This window comes from Nylanderia fulva, unplaced genomic scaffold, assembly GCF_048542155.1.
Source record: "Nylanderia fulva isolate GAGA-0341 unplaced genomic scaffold, ASM4854215v1 Scaffold432, whole genome shotgun sequence".
NCBI lineage: Eukaryota > Metazoa > Arthropoda > Insecta > Hymenoptera > Formicidae > Nylanderia > Nylanderia fulva.
This window is the reverse complement of record NW_028190513.1, coordinates 17,235-35,271: the sequence shown is the minus strand read 5'-3', so window position 1 is coordinate 35,271 and position 18,037 is coordinate 17,235. Positions and strand designations below refer to the sequence as shown.

The following is an 18,037-nucleotide window of genomic DNA, read 5'->3' as shown; positions in this document are numbered from 1 at the left end:
ACGACTCATCGAAACCGTCATCCTACCTCATGTACTTAGATGTAAATAATTTGTACGGATGGGCAATGTGTCAACCATTGCCGTATGCCGATTTTTGATGGGTCGACGAATGTATCGAATTTCGACATCTCATCTATCGCACTCGATTCGCCTACAGGTTATATCCTCGAGGTAGATTTAGAATATCCACAACATCTTCATGATGCACACATTGATCTACCGTTTTGTCCGACACGCGACAAGCCGCCCGGCAAACGGGAGTATAAGCTAAGAATATCACGCAACGCTTTACGATAAGAAGCGTTACGTGATACACTACCACAACTTGCAGCAGTGCACGCGTCACGGGCTTCGCGTTACAAAAATATACTGCATACTACAATTTACTCAATCAGCATGGCTTAAAAATTATATCGAACTTAATACAGAGTTTAAAACACAAGCGAAAAATAATTTTGAAAAAAATTTATATAAATTAATGAATAATGCGGTATTTGGCAAAACGATGAAAAATGTGCGTAATCATGTGGATGTAAAATTATTAACAAAGTGGGACGGACGATACGGCGCAGAGGCAATGATCGCGAAACCAAATTTTCATAGTACAAGCATATTTTCGGAAAAGTTGGTTGCCATAGAATTACGAAAGGTAAAACTATATAAACCAATCTATGTCGGCATGTGCATACTCGACATATCGAAAGTATGTCTTTATGAATTTCATCATGAATACATGTCACCGCTCTATCGTGACAAATGCCGGGTAATGTACACCAACACAGACAGTTTAATATACCACATTGAATGTGAAAACGTCTATGAAAAGTGAAGTGTTATGCTGAAAATTTTGGAACAAAAAGAAATAATTTAGAAATAAATAAATAAAACAAACTTTTATGCCTAAAAGAGATACTATAACGTCGTCAGTAAGAATTTCCCAACCAGGATCATTATGATTAAACCACGCCATCGTATCTTCCTCATCGCATTCTTCACAGCCATGTATGTTATGAAGCATTGTTAAAGTTTCAGCAACATCATTCGCTCGAGATAAAGAATTTTTTTTGCTTGTAGATAGTGCAATTAACAGTTTCTACGCATTTCAGATGTTTTCTGCTGTTACTGTTTCCCATGCAATTGCAATCATATCACAACAATCTTTGAATGTCAATTGCTTAATCAACTGGATAACAAAAGATTTTTTTAGTACTTTCTTTTCAATTTTTCAATAACGCCTTGATCCATTGGCTGACTGATTGTTGTTACATTCGAAAGAAAAAATTGATGACAAAATGCGGATTCTCTGTAATACATCGAGCTGAAAGTTTATGACATGGAGTATTGTCAACAAAAAGTATGACTTTTCCTTCTCTTTTCATACGTTTGTGTTCCTTTTCCACTTCCGGTATGAAACACTCTAGGAACCACTGTTCGAAAATTTCGGCGTCCATTCAGTACTCTTCTGATTTTTATAAAAAAACTGGTAAATTAGTCACGTTTTTAAAGCAGCGAGGCTGTTTGTATTTTCCGATAACCATAATTTTGAGCTTGTGCGATTCTGTAGCATTTGTACATAGCATGAAAGTCACTCGATCTTTTAGTACTTTTCGTCCCGGGGCAGTTTGCTCTGAACGACTTGCGAGAGTTTTCCTTGGCAAATTTTTCCATAACAAACTACTCTTGTCCGCATTGTATATATTTTCAGGGTCGTATCCTTCTTCTTTCATTTCCACAGAAAACTGTTTAAAAAATAATTGTGCAACTTCGTTATCACTAGACAGACTTTCTCCTTGAACGCTGAGCTCGCGAATACCATGTCGTTGTTTAAATCTGTCATAATATATACATAAATATGTATGTATACATACATATTTATGTACATAATATATAAATAATATATACATAATTTTATGTACATAATATATAAATAATATATACGTAATAGACATAAATTTTTCACCTCCATAGCTAACCGTTACTTCCTTTGAAGTGATCAGGGCCATAAACGCCGTTGTTGAAACCACATAAATAACGCTTTATCCAGAAGCTGATGTTCAACATAGTTTATTACTTTTTTTCTTTAAAAAACCGTCATTATCCTTTACTAAACTTGCATATTTATAAAGGTCATTTTTCTTCTTTTTGATTAACCATATCGTAGAATGTGCGACGTTGTACTCAGCTGCCAATTTTGCAACGGATTCACCTTTTTCCAAGCAACTCAATATTGCTATTTTTTTAGAAATTTCTAATCGCCGGTATTTTTTCTTGACTTTGTCTATCTCACTGTATTTATGTAAATGCTCAATCGACGCGTTTTTGCATGAAATTGTCCTGAAATAAAATAACGAGTTTAGGAAATCTGTCAATGCACGGGACGAAAGTCAGCGATATGAGGATGCGCATGTGGTAATATATACATGTTGTGTGATCACATACGCATGCTTATGTCGCATTATTTTTGCAATTGCTATGCGACAAAATTATAAATATACACTCACTTCGTAAAATATGTAAGGATTCCGTTCTCCATGCTTGAGCACTGCACGGCACTGTGTCGAAGACAGAGAAGGAAAGAGGCTAAGTCCATTGTGACCGCTTTCTAGCATGCTATTGGATACCTCTCGTAGTCGGGTTTGTCTCCGCATCAACCCAACTGAGAGAGGTTCCACTGTATACAAAATTTCTTGTAATAATTGCAATTCCTGTTATATTGAGCGAATCAAACGTCATCTGGATACGCGCATAAAAAAACATAACTCTAACATCAAAAAACATGAAACTAATTCTTCACAAATAATTGTTGATCGTTAGTGACAAATTTCGACAAATAATAAGATGCATTTAATTCGACCAAAAACTGGAGAATAAAATTAATTATTAGTTAGTACGGCGGGACCGTTTAAGACAGTTATTGTAAGAGTTGCCGTCGCGAAGGCGACGAGCTCCGGCTACCTCGCCCATGCGGGCATACGCCACAACTGCTACCCACCGTTCACCGGAACTGCCTCGAGAATGGCGATAAAAAAATCCAGCAGCGCCTGCGGGCGTTCGCAGGATGGACAGTTTAGCCACAACGAGCGATCCCTCCTGCTTCTCCAGCTGATTTTCCTCCTAGAAACCGCACTTACGCCATTAGGACCCGATGTGCGTGATTCTGAAATTTCCGTGTCAGGTGAGGACCTGTATGACCCAGTGATCAGTTTGGAGCGTTTGTGCGACTTATTCTGTTCCGCACATTATTGAAGAAGACGAAAGTGGTACGATTATTGTTTGAAGCAGAGATGGCAAAATATCAATTAGATTTTTTATAATTGAACAAATGATATGAACAGATTTAATTAAAATATTTTTAATTAACGATTAATTTTAGAAAGATTAGTTAGAAATCGTTACAATGACGATTGATATAAGCTAGATTAATCGAAGATCGCTTAATTAACAATTAATATGATCGAAGTCAATTGAAGATTATTTAATTGACAATCGATATAAACGAAATTAATCGGAGAGCGATCGATTAAACGATTAATACAAGCTAATTTAATTAAAAGTTTTTCAATTAAACGATTAATAAGTTAATTTTAATTAGAAGTACTTTAATGGACGATTGAAAAAAAACAGATTCAATTGAAGACAATTCAATTGACAATTGATTTGAGCAGAAACAATTAAAAAATATATAATTGACGATTAAATATAGCAAATTTAATGCGAATCTCTTCCATTAATAATTGACTTAAGAAAATCGATATAATTTCTCTATTTCCATTAATTAACAATGTGTAACAATTAATACAATTTTAATTTTAATCGAAGATGTTTGATTGATAATATTAATATCATAAAAAAATCATAAAAATGAAAAGGTCAGGCCATGTTCAAAAGAAGATACTCAAAAATTTAAACCTTTCAAAATTTAAACGATCTAATAATAAATTATCACGAAAAGTAACTGATATGTTATTCAAGGTGCCAGTTCAAAGTGAACATACGTAAAGTGTATATTATCTAAATTTAGTAATAATATATTACCATGAAAAGTAACTGTGATATTTTATTCAAGGTGCAAGTTCACATTGAACATACATACATATAAGTGAAACTGATTACAATTTGATTCTAGAAAATAAGTGCAATATGTTATTCTTAGTGCACAAAATATAATAATCGTTTATAGAGATTTGATTTAAAATTCATACTAGCCCGTACAATGAAAAATAATTGCTCGTAATTCCAGAGTACCAATTTGTTAATGACTCAGAAAAATAACATGGCGGCCTGCAACGTCTCCATAGACTACGCGAACGTAGAACAAGAAGACTTTTGAATCTTAACATCTAAATTTATCCAACGCGAATAATCGTACGATCCCCTTCTCCAGACGTTTACTCGCCAATTAACAATATCCCCCCTTACATTGATTATTCTCATCCGCAATTTCCGGAGCCTTCACCGTTAGAATCAAATACGTTAATAACGAACCCTAATCATCAATTCTTACCCGATCCTGAATATTATATCCCGGATCAAAATCTACCAATCACATCGCCAGAGTACGACCCCATTTTACAATTTAACAACGAACAAACTTTTCACATTCTCAACGAGGACACCGCAAATCTCACTCACGACGTCGATGACGTCATCCCTGAGGAAGCGCAAGATAACTTCACTTCTTTCATAACTTACCTCAACCAGCCTAACAATCCGGAACTGGAGCTCAGTCATATTGTAACTCAATTTCAAGCTCCCCACAAACCACGTCAGGACCAATAAACTTTATATCGACGTAAAGGTTTTATAAATGAATAAATGACATTATATTTGTAAAATATCTTTATTTATCGACCCGACCCGTCGGTTTCCTTCTCCGTCCGATACTCTCAATCGAATCTCAAGCTCTCGGCTTCCCTGGGTATAGCCGGCCTAGCAGGTTGCCCATAAAACAAATAGAGAGCAGCTTCTTAAACGTCCACCGAGGTAGACGCGAGAGAAGACCGTCTTGTGCAAAAGGTAATTTATCGCCAGATGAATTATTGGACGTAACAATCGCCAGCAACAGGGGTCCGCCTTCCCCCTCGTATAAAAGTTGAAGGCATTTGAAATGTCTAACGAGACTGCCAGCAACACCCCGCCTTCCCTCACGACGGCCTCCGAGACCGAGCGGACACGCAAGATTGCGTCAACGGTTGACCGCCCGGCCCGAAAGCCGTACTGTCTGTCGTCTAGGTTCGGACCATCCCGGGACAGGTGATGGACGAGGCGGGCAGCGATGATTCTTTCCAGAATCTTTCCCGCCTCGTCCAACAGGCATATCGGCCTGTACGCCGAGGGCGAATCCCTAGGTTTTCCTTCCTTAGAGATTAGGACTATGGATGCCCTTTTCCACTTGCGGGGGAAGGAGCCCTCCCTGAGGCACCCGTTGTACAGGCGCCTTATGGGCTCGACCAGTTCCTTGGAGGCGAGGGCCCAGATTTTTCTGTGGATGCCGTCAGGTCCAGGGGCTTTCCCCTTCTTGATCCTCTTGACGGCATCCCGGATTTCCCCTCCCGTGACCCCTATCTCTGTTTCGTCCCAGTCCTGCTCCCCGGCCTGTATCGGGCTTTGTGTGCCCGACGCCCGGGGGAACAGGACCTCTATGATATTTTTTACGAGATGGGGGTCCAACGACTCCGTTAGTGGTGCCGTCCCTCCTCTCAATTTATTGAGAACTATTTTATAGGGACGGCCCAACGGGTCGTCGTCTAGGGAGGAGATTAGTTCTTCCCAGGCCCTCGCCTTCGCCTGTTGGATGGAGGCGCGTAGGTCGTCTCTTCTATGTTTATAGGCGTCCCACGCGTCCTCCAATCCTTCTGGGTCTAGTAGCGCGTGCTTCTTCCTCCTTTTTATCTCCCTCCTTGCGTGGTCGGTGGACCGCCTTAGCTCGGCGATGTCCTCCGACCACCAGTACGCATGCTTCGGGGACCGGGCTTTGACCTTGGGCATGGCTACGTCGCATGCTTGGATTACGCCGCTTGTTAGCCATGCCCTATGCTCTTCTAAATCCCCGGTCCCCTCTTCCCTTCCTATCATGGCGGCATTAATTGCCGCCATAAACATGTCCGTGTCCAGCTTCCTGAGAGCCCATCTTTTGGAGACCGCCTCTCTTTGTAGGCGACGCTCTGCGACCTCCTTTGTGGTGATAGCGACGGAGATCTCTATGTATCTGTGGTCAGATAGAGTTTCGATCTCCGTCGCCACCCTCCACTTCTTAACCATCCTTGCTGCAGGGCGGGTCATCCATGTGAGATCCACAATTGACCCGCCCTGTCGGCGCACACATGTCTTTTCGCTCCCCAAATTGAGGAGCGTCAGGTCGCATTGCGCCGCCCACTCTTCAACTTCATCACCCCGCCAGTCGGTCCGCGGGGAACCCCATGCCGTTGATTTGGCATTGAAATCCCCCGCGACCATTATCGGTTTGGGGTAATGACAGGCAATCTCCCTCTCTAGGGTCCTCAACCTCCCGCCGAATTTGTTGTTTTTTAAGCTCGGCGGGAGGTATACCCCTATAACGATGATGGGCCCCCAGGAAGCCGCCACGTATCCCTCGCCCGCCCCTATGAGATCCAGAGGGGGGAAGTCGGGCGTATTCCTCCTTACTATTGCGGCGGAGCCGTCGGTACTTTTTACCCAGTTTTTATTGGGTACTTTGTACGGCTCCGCCACAATGCCTAAGCCGCAGGATCTCTCCGCCATAGTATAGACGAAGAGATTCTGGGCGTTCCTCGCATGGTTGGTTTGGAGTATTCTATCGGCCATCCTCAACCATTTTTGTCCTGGTTCCTCCTTCCGACGCTATTTCCATAGCGTCCGCGTTCTCCCTCCCCCCCCCCCCAGTTCTTCCTGGAGGCGCTGTCTTTTTCCAACGCCTTGGTTGCTGGAGGGGCCTTTCTCCTTCCTCAGCTATTTTTCTTCCTCCCTTAGCTCTGGGGGGCCTTTGTTCTTTGGGTCTCTCCTGGGTGTTTTGCGTGGGAGAGACACTTTCCAAAGGCTCCACCTCCATTCTTGTTGCCCCGGATTCTTTTGGGGCTCCCATTGCTTTAGCTAGTGGGATGCCCCTTCTCCCTTTCTGCACCGGTTTGCAGGCCTTTCCCCCCGTCCTGTGATTGGCGGGGAGGTTCTTATCCCCGCAAACCGCGCAGTGTACCGGGACTTCGCACGTCTTGGCCTCATGGCCTTCCTGACCGCAGCGGTAACATTTACCACTGCGGTCCGCCTTGTTTGGGCATCGCGCTCTGACGTGGCCACCCTCCAGGCATTTATAACTGTCACGTCCGGCCTTATTACTATGTCTGGGTATGTAAATTTTTTTCCATCTATAAGGAATAAATCCTAAAACTATCAAACATCATTTGAAAAGCGCGCCAAAGCCGGCCATGACGCTTAACTCCGCCTAGAAACTAAGCGTGGCGCTTCGTAGCGCCTAAGGATCTCCCACCACAGTGAGAGCCCCTACTCCGGAGAGTTCCCCCTCTCCAGGCTGCCGCAGGCCCGAGCCGCCGAAACGAAGGACCTCAGAGCAGTCCCGAATTTCGGCAGTTCTCTGCGTGACACCGAACAGTATAGTCGCACTTCTAAATTCTAAGTCCAAATTCTAAATCCTAACTCTAATTCTAAAATTCTAACTCTAAGTATAATATTCTAACTCTAAATTCTAAGTCTAAATCTAAATTCTAATTCTAAGTTTTAGTCTCGAATTTTGTACTACTATACGAATAAATCAGTGTATTCATGTGTGAAAACTAGTGTTCAGTATTCTTCGAAACTTCCACTCCCGTGATAAAATACGATAGCGTTTAAATTTGTCATACGGCGTTTGAATTCAGAATAATTCAAACTGTGTTTGGAGCGGACCACCGCTCATCACAGTCAGAATTAACATTTTCAGTATTTGCCAAAATAAGGAATTGATAGTGAGGTCCGCCGCATATCAACCCTCCTTATTTGAGTAATCATTCAGAGGATGCATCAAATTCAATATGCCTAAGACGCGACGCGCGGGAAGGAAGAATCAATTACGAAAACTAAACCGACTTTATCGTGAATCAGCGACCGAGGAATATTCTCAATTCCTCGGAGTGGAGTTTCAGGCCGATCCTGAATACGAGGACATTTTCAACATTAAAAATAATAACAACGACGAACTCCTACAGTGGAAGTGCATACCAATAACGTTCCAACCACGACGCCTGCCGCCGCCAAACATCCCAGTAAACGACCCTCGCCGCACGCACTACCTCCAAGTACGAGCCGACACGATCAAGAAAGTGCTACTAAAGATAAGTGAAATTCATGTTAACCTAAGGAATCGCGCGTGTTAGCAAATTCAGAGACGCTTCTACCACGTGGAAGAGAACATTCTAGAAAAATCTCCGACGCATTTTTCCTCTTTTCCATCGTCACTGCGGAAGCTATAAAAAAAGGGTCAGGCTATAAAACTAGGGTCGCCCATTACACGCGGTGCAACTCTCGAACTTCTAACACGGAAAAACGCAAATAATTCAATCTCTTAAAAATCTTCGTGGCTCAAGAAATAACTTTGTAAAATCCGTACAACAAAATAGTCACTTAAACAATAATCAATTGAGAACACTCTTGATTTACCGACATTACCGACATTATACCGACATATGTTCTTTTACCGACATTACCGACATTATACCGACGTACGTTCTTATACCGACGTTACCGACAATATACCGACGTATGTTCTTTTACCGACATCTTACCGACGTTTGTTACCAACGATTACCGACCACTTACCGACGGTTTCTACCGACGTTCGTTACCGACATCTGCCGACGTCGTATCGACACCACATCGACTCACTTTACCGACATTTATCGACTTCCCGACAACGTCCGGTCTCATCAACCATCTACGAGCGAACAACGCATGATCTTTTAAAATACAGCTAACTTGGCAGGTATAGATGTGCCCAATCCTCTTTAGAGGTGTAACCCCTCTTCCAGGAGTTAATCTCCCAATACCTCTCGAGCCTCCGTATTACTGTCAAGTCGGTGTCGGGTACATTCATTGTGAAACTAAAGCCGCTCTTTGTCTTTCATGCTTCGCCACGTTACCTCGAACTTCTAAATTATTCTGGACACGGATCCGGAAACATAGCCTAATCATAGGTGGATTACTAGTTGGGATAGTTTGCGGAACTTGTAGCAACCGCCTCACCCTTTCACGAGCGGGTGACCTATGCGAACTTTGCGAGTCTATATACGGGGACTACTCGCGCAACCCAGATAGCGTCCCGGCGAGGATAGAAGACGGGACCACAATCATAACTGTGGAATTACAGATAGGCTCCACGTCGTAATTGCTACCTTAAGGGTAATACGTTTTCCCCCCTCCCTCCGCATCGTGCAACCTTTGTCGGAAAACCCTTCGTCGTGGGTATCCCCGGAAAAATTTCCGTAATACGACGTTGTCTCGCGCAATAGTTCGAGTACGTGCAACGCGAATCATACACTCGCGAATAGCACGCCGCGACTGCGAACGGGACGTAACACCGTGTCTCCATAAGATTTGGGACTTGAGCCAAGCTATGGATCCCTCCTCCTATGGACGGCTAATCCGAAGGGAAAAGCTCCCTCAGATTCGCGCCTAGTGCGCCGCGAAGCACCTTTAGAGTCCCCAGCTCCTCTGGCCACGGCTTAAGGACAATTGTCCCCGCCCTACAAGCCTGGGTGTTCACCCGGCGTTCGAGCGTGACCGTGACACTCGAGAGAGGAACCGAAAAACCCCGCCGATGCCCAGAAATGTGTGTCGGTACACACACTCTGCCCGAAACCATTGCCCCGTTAGCCGCCGAGGGGTACCTCGACGTTTCCAGCTCTCACCGCGTGGAGGTGGGGATGGCGCATGGACCGACGTCCTTGGAGAGCCGCGGCAATTGTGCCTGGAGCGGAACGCTCCCGCTTGGCACTGGCCATATGGCCAGCCCGAGCCCCAGACAAACTCGGAAAGGACGCCTTAACCTCGTTAGCCCACTCCTCGATTGCTCGCGCAGTCTAGGGTGGTTACCAGCGGGAACCAATAGGAGGTGAGGTTTGGCTAGGCCGCGAGAGGCTATAACTTGCGCATCGTCAGCCCTGTGCAACTACGACTCTCAACAGGGAAGCCTTTATCCCCGGCTCAAAGAATCCACTAAACGGGTATCAAGAGCCGAGGAGACCACCTTAAGAGAGTCATAGTTACTCCCGCCGTTTACCCGCGCTTGCTTGAATTTCTTCACGTTGACATTCAGAGCACTGGGCAGAAATCACATTGCGTCAACACCCGCGAGGGCCATCGCAATGCTTTGTTTTAATTAGACAGTCGGATTCCCCTAGTCCGTGCCAGTTCTGAGCTGAGCGTTGAATGGCGGCCGAAGAAGACGACCACGACGGCTTGCGCCGCCACGGAAGCCTCGCAGCAAGGAAGATCCGCAAAAGGCCAAGGCACGGGACCGAGCTCGGATCCCGGGACCGGCGCAAAAACGCCGACCGTTCACCTCGCCCAGGCCCGGCACGTCAGCCCCGCTTCTCAGAGCCAATCCTTATTCCGAAGTTACGGATCCAATTTGCCGATTTCCCTTACCTACATTATTCTATCGACTAGAGGCTCTTTACCTTGGAGACCTGCTGCGGATATGGGTACGAACCGGCGCGACACCTCCACGTGGCCCTCTCCTGGATTTTCAAGGTCCAAGGGAAAGATCCGGACACCGCCGCAACTGCGGTACTCTTCGCGTTCCAAACCCTATCTCCCTGCTAGAGGTTTCCAGGGAACTCGAACGCTTATACAGAAAAGAAAACTCTTCCCGGATCTCCCGACGGCGTCTCCAGATCATTTTGGGTTACCCCGACGAACACTCTTACGAGGGCCCGAATTGTATGCGGTTCCGCTGCCGGGTTCCGGAATAGGAACCGGATTCCCTTTCGCCCAACGGGCGTGTGTCTTTCGTATAATATTTATTATTATTCCTTGACACTCGAGTCTATTGTACGCCGTCATTGACATAGGATTTCTCCTAGGGCTTAGGATCGACTGACTCGTGTGCAACGGCTGTTCACACAAAACCCTTCTCCACGTCAGTCCTTCAGGGCCTCGCTGGAGTATTTGCTACTACCACCAAGATCTGCACCGACGGCGGCTCCAGGCAGGCTCGCGCCCAGACCCTTCTGCGCTCACCGTCGCGACCCTCTTACTCGTCAGGGCTTTGTGACGACGCGAGAGAAGTCTAACGCCCGCTCCCGGTTGCCGCCCCACTTGCCGCTGACGGCAGAGTATAGGCTCGACGCTTCAGCGCCATCCATTTTCAAGGCTAGTTGCTTCGGCAGGTGAGTTGTTACAAACTCCTTAGCGGATTCCGACTTCTATGGCCACCGTCCTGCTGTCTTAAGCAACCAACGCCTTTCATGGTGTCCCATGAGCGTCGAGTTGGGCGCCTTAACTCTGCGTTTGGTTCATCCCACAGCGCCAGTTCTGCTTACCAAAAATGGCCCACTTAGCATTCTGATCCAAAGATGCTCGTGGCTTCATAATTCAAGAAAGCCAGAGATCTCACCCATTTAAAGTTTGAGAATAGGTTGAGGTCATTTCGGCCCCAAGGCTTCTAATCATTCGCTTTACCAGATGAGACACGCGCGCGTTCCGTGCGGAACGGCCGAGTGCCAGCTATCCTGAGGGAAACTTCGGAGAGAACCAGCTACTAAATGGTTCGATTAGTCTTTCGTCCCTATACCCAGTTCCTACGATCGATTTGCACGTCAGAATCGCTACGGACCTCCATCAGGGTTTCCCCTGACTTTGTCCTGACCAGGCATAGTTCATCATCTTTCGGGTCCCAACGTGTACGTTCTGGGTGCGCCTCTTCTCGCGATGAAAACAAAACGCTCCGGGAGTGCGAGGCCGCATCGCGACGCGGCCCATCCTCCCTAGGTCGACGGCCAGGACCGACCTTCACTTTCATTGCGCCTTTAGGTCTCGCGACAAGTCCCAATGACTCGCGTACATGTTAGACTCCTTGGTCCGTGTTTCAAGACGGGTCCTAAGAGTACCCAAAGCAGTAGCGTCGCCGACCGGTATCGGTCTCCCGCAAGACCGCGGGAGACGTTCGCAGGCCTGTCGAAGGTGTACCGTAACCAACAGCGGGCCAGGACCGGGGACGGCGCGAAGTCCGTAACCTCCGAGTACCGTGGCGCGCGCTTGCGACGGTCTCGACGCACCGTGAATAGTGCGGCCTGATACCTTGCGCGTACCGCCGAGCAGCCGGCCGGGCGACCGAGGGTTTGTCGCGTGCCGTTTTACCGGCGACGCGACAGATACCGCACTTGGGCCGTAGACCGACACCCAGCGGGTCGCAACGTTCTACTTGGGGAGAAGTGCACGACGACAAGCGCCGGACATCGGCGCGCGGTAGCGTGCCCGCGCGCGAGCCGCAAGGACTCCGCGGGACATCGCCGACCGACGCAAAGCCAGTGCCGCTGACGATGAATCTCCCCGTTCGATCTTTTGGGTTTCTTAGGTTTACCCCTGAACGATTTCACGTACTCTTGAACTCTCTCTTCAAAGTTCTTTTCAACTTTCCCTCACGGTACTTGTTCGCTATCGGTCTCGTGGTCGTATTTAGCCTTAGATGGAGTTTACCACCCACTTAGAGCTGCACTCTCAAGCAACCCGACTCTAAGGAGAGATCCTCCCGAAGCGCGCACAGGTCGCTACGGGCCTGGCACCCTCTACGGGTAAGTGGCCCCATTCAAGATGGACTTGGACGCGACGCGGCACCTCGGGATAAGCGGATCCTCCCAAACACCACATTTCCCTGTGGCGGAACCGCGGGATTCGGTGCTGGGCTCTTTCCTGTTCGCTCGCCGCTACTAAGGAAATCCTGGTTAGTTTCTTTTCCTCCGCTTAATAATATGCTTAAATTCAGCGGGTAATCTCGCCTGCTCTGAGGTCGTCGCATAGTGAGTTTTCGTAGCCGTTTGCCTCCTCCGCGTTGCTCATCGTCGTCTCTCCTCTATAATATATATTATAAGAGGGAGAGAGAGAGAGCGTCGACGAGAGAGCAGCAGCGGCAGCACACGAAATACGCGAGAAGGCAAATCGCCGGGGCGCTAACCGCACACACACACACACACACTCGTTGGTGGTAATGGAGACGATATATCGCGGGGTTCGAGATTCTCGGCTCTCCCTTCTCTTTTATATACGAAATTCGGGCGGAATTGATTCGACAAATACACGACGCGGCGCGCCGGTCCCCTTTTTTCGCTTTACGAAAATTTCGTGGACTCGGACACGCGGTCGGCTCGCGATTCAAAACCCTTCTCCGTAAAGAGGTAAAGGATTACGAATGCTCTCTCCGCCGGACGACGACGCGCCGTATATTTCTCCGTAATACCGTTATGTGTGCGGGCAAGGGCGCCTCGGCATAAGACGCGCGAGCGCTATCGCACCGAGAGACGCGGCACAGAGTGCGAGAGCAGTCCGGTCAGTCTGTGTGATGTACGGAGAGGAGAGACGGTGAGACAAGCGCTACCTACTTTCGGGAGACAACGACGCACGCGCCGCTCTAGGGAAAGCGGTGCCATTCACCGTCCTGACCCTTTTTTTGGCCGTTTGTTGCTCCCTTTGCGCGCGCTCTTACTCTCATCCCATTTCTCCTCGGCTCTCGCGTACACACACGACTTGGATACACAAACACGCTCCCCCTCTTAATTCGCGCAGCATTCTCTGGGCGCGCGTTCGCCAACGTTTTACACGCTTGTGCGCTTCTCCTCCTCATTATTATTTCGGTGTGTCATTTCAGACGACGCCAGGATTTGCGCCGCGGCCGGTCGGCGCGGCACAGACACCTCGGGCGAACGTCCAACGATCGCTCGTACGCCCATTGTAAGCGTTGCACAGGGCACAGGCGACGCGCGCGCCATTCTCTGATCGCCCGCGTCGTGGCCGTGCGCGCTTTTCGGGCGCAAGCAGTTTAGGGGTACTAAAACGACCCTCAGCCAGGCGTGGTCCGGGAATTGTATCCGTGGACCGCAATGTGCGTTCAAAATGTCAATGTTCATGTGTCCTGCAGTTCACAAGTTGACGCGCAATTAGCTGCGTTCTTCATCGACCCACGAGCCAAGTGATCCACCGTTCAGGGTAATTGTTCGAAATTTTTGCGTTCGCGAAAAAACGCGCTTCTCGTTCAACCATCGTGGTCTCTTCTCTCGGACGAGAGAGAGAGAATAATCGTGGTGGCTCTTCGATCAGCCTGTTGTGAGTTGTGTTTCTCGATCGGAGCATCTCTCCCGCAACGGGAGAGCCGGGGCGGAAGCTCTTTGAAGAAACCGTCGGACCGACACAGTTGACAGATTGGTCGAAATATCATCGATCCCTTCTGTGTTATATTATATATAATAATATATGGGGGTCCTCTCGCTCGGCACTCGCGGTCGCACACCGTGTGTTCTCGGCACGCTGACCGCTGCCCCGCGAAAACGGGGAGGGCGCGCGTCGACGAACGTCGTGGGTGCTGCACACACGCGTGCGCGGGCATAGGTTACCACCGGTTCGCGCTCAACGCCGAATCGACGCTTTGTGTGTGTGTGGCCGGAGAATGGCACACACATGAGCGTGATCGCGAAGCGTCTCGCTCCGAATCGTCGTCCTCGCCCGTCGCTACTACCGATTGAATGATTTAGTGAGGTCTTCGGACTGGTGCGCGGCAATGTCTCGGCATTGCCGATGTTGCCGGGAAGATGACCAAACTTGATCATTTAGAGGAAGTAAAAGTCGTAACAAGGTTTCTGTAGGTGAACCTGCGGAAGGATCATTAACGTTCCGGAGGTCCTGCTCTGCGTCAAGAGTCCTCTCTTTTGGGAGAGACGCGCGCTCGCAGCAGTCGGCGACTGAATGGACGCGCTGAAAAGGCGCTGTCAGAGAAAAAGAAAATAACGGATTTGACGGAATTTGTTGTTGTGTTTTGATATATCGACGGACGCCGTCGCGCCTCTCTGACCAAAAGTAGTCGGCAAGCAGAGCAGCGCGCCCGGCGGTGTGTACAAAGGGCAGGGACGTAACCAACGCGAGCTTATGACTCGCGCTTACTGGGAATTCCTCGTTCATGGGGAACAATTGCAAGCCCCAATCCCTAGCACGAAGGAGGTTCAGCGGGTTACCCGGGCCTTTCGGCCAGGGAACACACGCTGATTCCTTCAGTGTAGCGCGCGTGCGGCCCATAACATCTAAGGGCATCACAGACCTGTTATTGCACAATCTCGTGCGGCTAGAAGCCGCCTGTCCCTCTAAGAAGATTTGTTTGTACGTTGGTAGTAAAAACCCGCCAGCCGAAGCCGGGGGCCTTTGCGATACCATAAGGTACGCTTATTTAGCAGGCTAGAGTCTCGTTTGTTATCGGAATTAACCAGACAAATCGCTCCACCAACTAAGAACGGCCATGCACCACCACCCACCGAATCGAGGAAGAGCTATCAATCTGTCAATCCTTCCGGTGTCTGGGCCTGGTGAGGTTTCCCGTGTTGAGTCAAATTAAACCGCAGGCTCCACTCCTGGTGGTGCTCTTCCGTCAATTCCTTTAAGTTTCAGCTTTGCAACCATACTTCTCCCGGAACCCAAAAGCTTTGGTTTCCCGGAAGCTGCCCGCCGAGTCATCGGAGGAACTTCGGTGGATCGCTAGCTGGCATCGTTTATGGTTAGAACTAGGGCGGTATCTGATCGCCTTTGAACCTCTAACTTTCGTTCTTGATTAATGAAAACATTTTTGGCAAATGCTTTTGCTTCTGTCCGTCTTGCGACGATCCAAGAATTTCACCTCTAACGTCGCAATACGAATGCCCCCATCTGTTCCTATTAATCATTACCTCGGGGTTCCGAAAACCAACAAAATAGAACCAAGGTCCTATTCCATTATTCTATGCACGCAGTATTCAGGCGAAGGTAGCCTGCTTTAAGCACTCTAATTTGTTCAAAGTAAACGTACCGGCCCGACTCGACACTCAGTAAAGAGCACCGCGACGGGATATTTAGTTGGGCCGCCCCTCGCGAGGCTAAGCCCACCGGTAGGACGTCCCACATCACGCCAGTTAAACATCGCCAGCGGTGAACCGACGGTGTGCGACATAGATTCAACTACGAGCTTTTTATTCGCAACAACTTTAATATACGCTATTGGAGCTGGAATTACCGCGGCTGCTGGCACCAGACTTGCCCTCCAATGGATCCGCGTTAAAGGATTTAAAGTGTACTCATTCCGATTACGGGGCCTCGGATGAGTCCCGTATCGTTATTTTTCGTCACTACCTCCCCGTGCCGGGAGTGGGTAATTTGCGCGCCTGCTGCCTTCCTTGGATGTGGCTTAGCCGTTTCTCAGGCTCCCTTTTCGGAATCGAATCCTGATTCCCCGTTACCCGTTAACCATGGTAGGCGCAGAACCTACCATCGACAGTTGATAAGGCAGACATTTGAAAGATGCGTCGCCGGTGCTAGGACCGTGCGATCAGCACAAAGTTATTCAGAGTCACCAAAATAAACGGTGGACGAACGGCGAGCCGCCCGCCACCGATTGGTTTTGATCTAATAAAAGCGTCCCTTCCATCACTGGTCGGGACTCTGTTTTGCATGTATTAGCTCTAGAATTACCACAATTATCCAAGTAAATGTGGGTACAATCTAATGAACCATAACTGATTTAATGAGCCATTCGCGGTTTCACCTTAATTCGGCATACACTGAGACATGCATGGCTTAATCTTTGAGACAAGCATATGACTACTGGCAGGATCAACCAGGGAGCTTCGTGTTCGGTTACTCGCAAGGGAGTAACTCGCGAGCGAGCCCGAAAACTCGTCGCTAGCTTTTTTTTGCGCGCGCGCGTTTGATGCCGAAACACCGACGCGCGCGACACGCTCGTATGTGCCATTTTATTTGCCGCCGGTCTTGCTCAGCCGGTCGGCGACACTCTGCTGTGTTTAACGCTATTATGCAAAGCGTACGAGAGAACGACGGAGGGAAGGTAAACCCCCGCCGCCGCCGCCTCTCTTCCTCTCCGTTCAAATCCACAAGATCAAAATACTCGTGTTCTTATTCTCCCAAATGTTATGATGCGCGGTCTCGAGAGACCGCGCGATTCACCCTGACGCTAGATCGACGATGGCGATGCTTAGACGTCGAGGACTGTTCTGTCTGGTTTGTACGCGTTTAACCGCACACGACCAGCAATAAGATTTCGCTACGGCGTAAAAAGCGAGCGGGAAGAAGCAACTCTTCCCGCAAACTCGTATCCGTGGAGTAGATGCTCGGTAAGCGCGACGATTCCGCTGCTGCGTACGAAACGAGAGGGAACCGCGCGGCCAACACACTAGAGGCGTGCGCGCCACATAAGAGCCATTCGGTCTTGCGACACCGACTCGTGGCAATGCTGTGTTCGTAATAAATAAGTGTGCGTTAATTTTGCGCGCGTTCGGCGACGAACGAAAAGAGCCGCACCGTAATCCCCGGCGAAGAGGAATACGAGACGACGCGAGAGTCGACGTACGTTCTCGCGAGACACGCAACCTCCAAGCATGAGAGATTTGGCGGCGGCGCGTTCTGCGACGATCGTATATTATTTTATATATTCGTGTTTTCCATCAAACATTTTATATAAATGTTCTCTCCGTGTCAGAGTCGCGACTCGACAAAGTCCGTTCTTGACCCGTTCGGGCAATTCTTCGTTTGTCAACGTCGAGAGCGCGACACGTATAATATCTCCTCCTTTTATAGTACCCAACCGACCGGCCAAGCGGTCGGCGACGGTACGGAGAGCGGTCGAAACACGCTCGAGAGGCAGTTTCAACACGCCGAATTTTAAAAGATAAAGAGCCAGTATATCAAAAAGCTCGACGTTTATCTCCAAAAAAGAAAGAAAAAGTAAATGAACACAAACACATGGGTTCAAGAGGGTATTGCGCAACCTTCCCTCTCCGATTACGCGAGTCCAGTAGTACTA

General features: G+C 48.1%; 1 non-coding gene and 2 pseudogenes across 1 annotated transcript; all 3 read right to left on the bottom strand.

Moving 5' to 3' along the window:
- Positions 1-10,650: 10,650 nt before the first annotated feature.
- LOC146721665 (large subunit ribosomal RNA) lies at positions 10,651-12,977 on the bottom strand (annotated as a pseudogene).
- Positions 12,978-14,038: 1,061 nt separating this feature from the next.
- LOC146721664 (5.8S ribosomal RNA) lies at positions 14,039-14,193 on the bottom strand. Its single transcript, XR_014925578.1, has one exon. It is a non-coding gene; the product is annotated as a 5.8S ribosomal RNA (ribosomal RNA).
- An 818-nt stretch (positions 14,194-15,011) lies between these two features.
- On the bottom strand, positions 15,012-16,841 carry LOC146721663 (small subunit ribosomal RNA; annotated as a pseudogene).
- Positions 16,842-18,037: the final 1,196 nt, after the last annotated feature.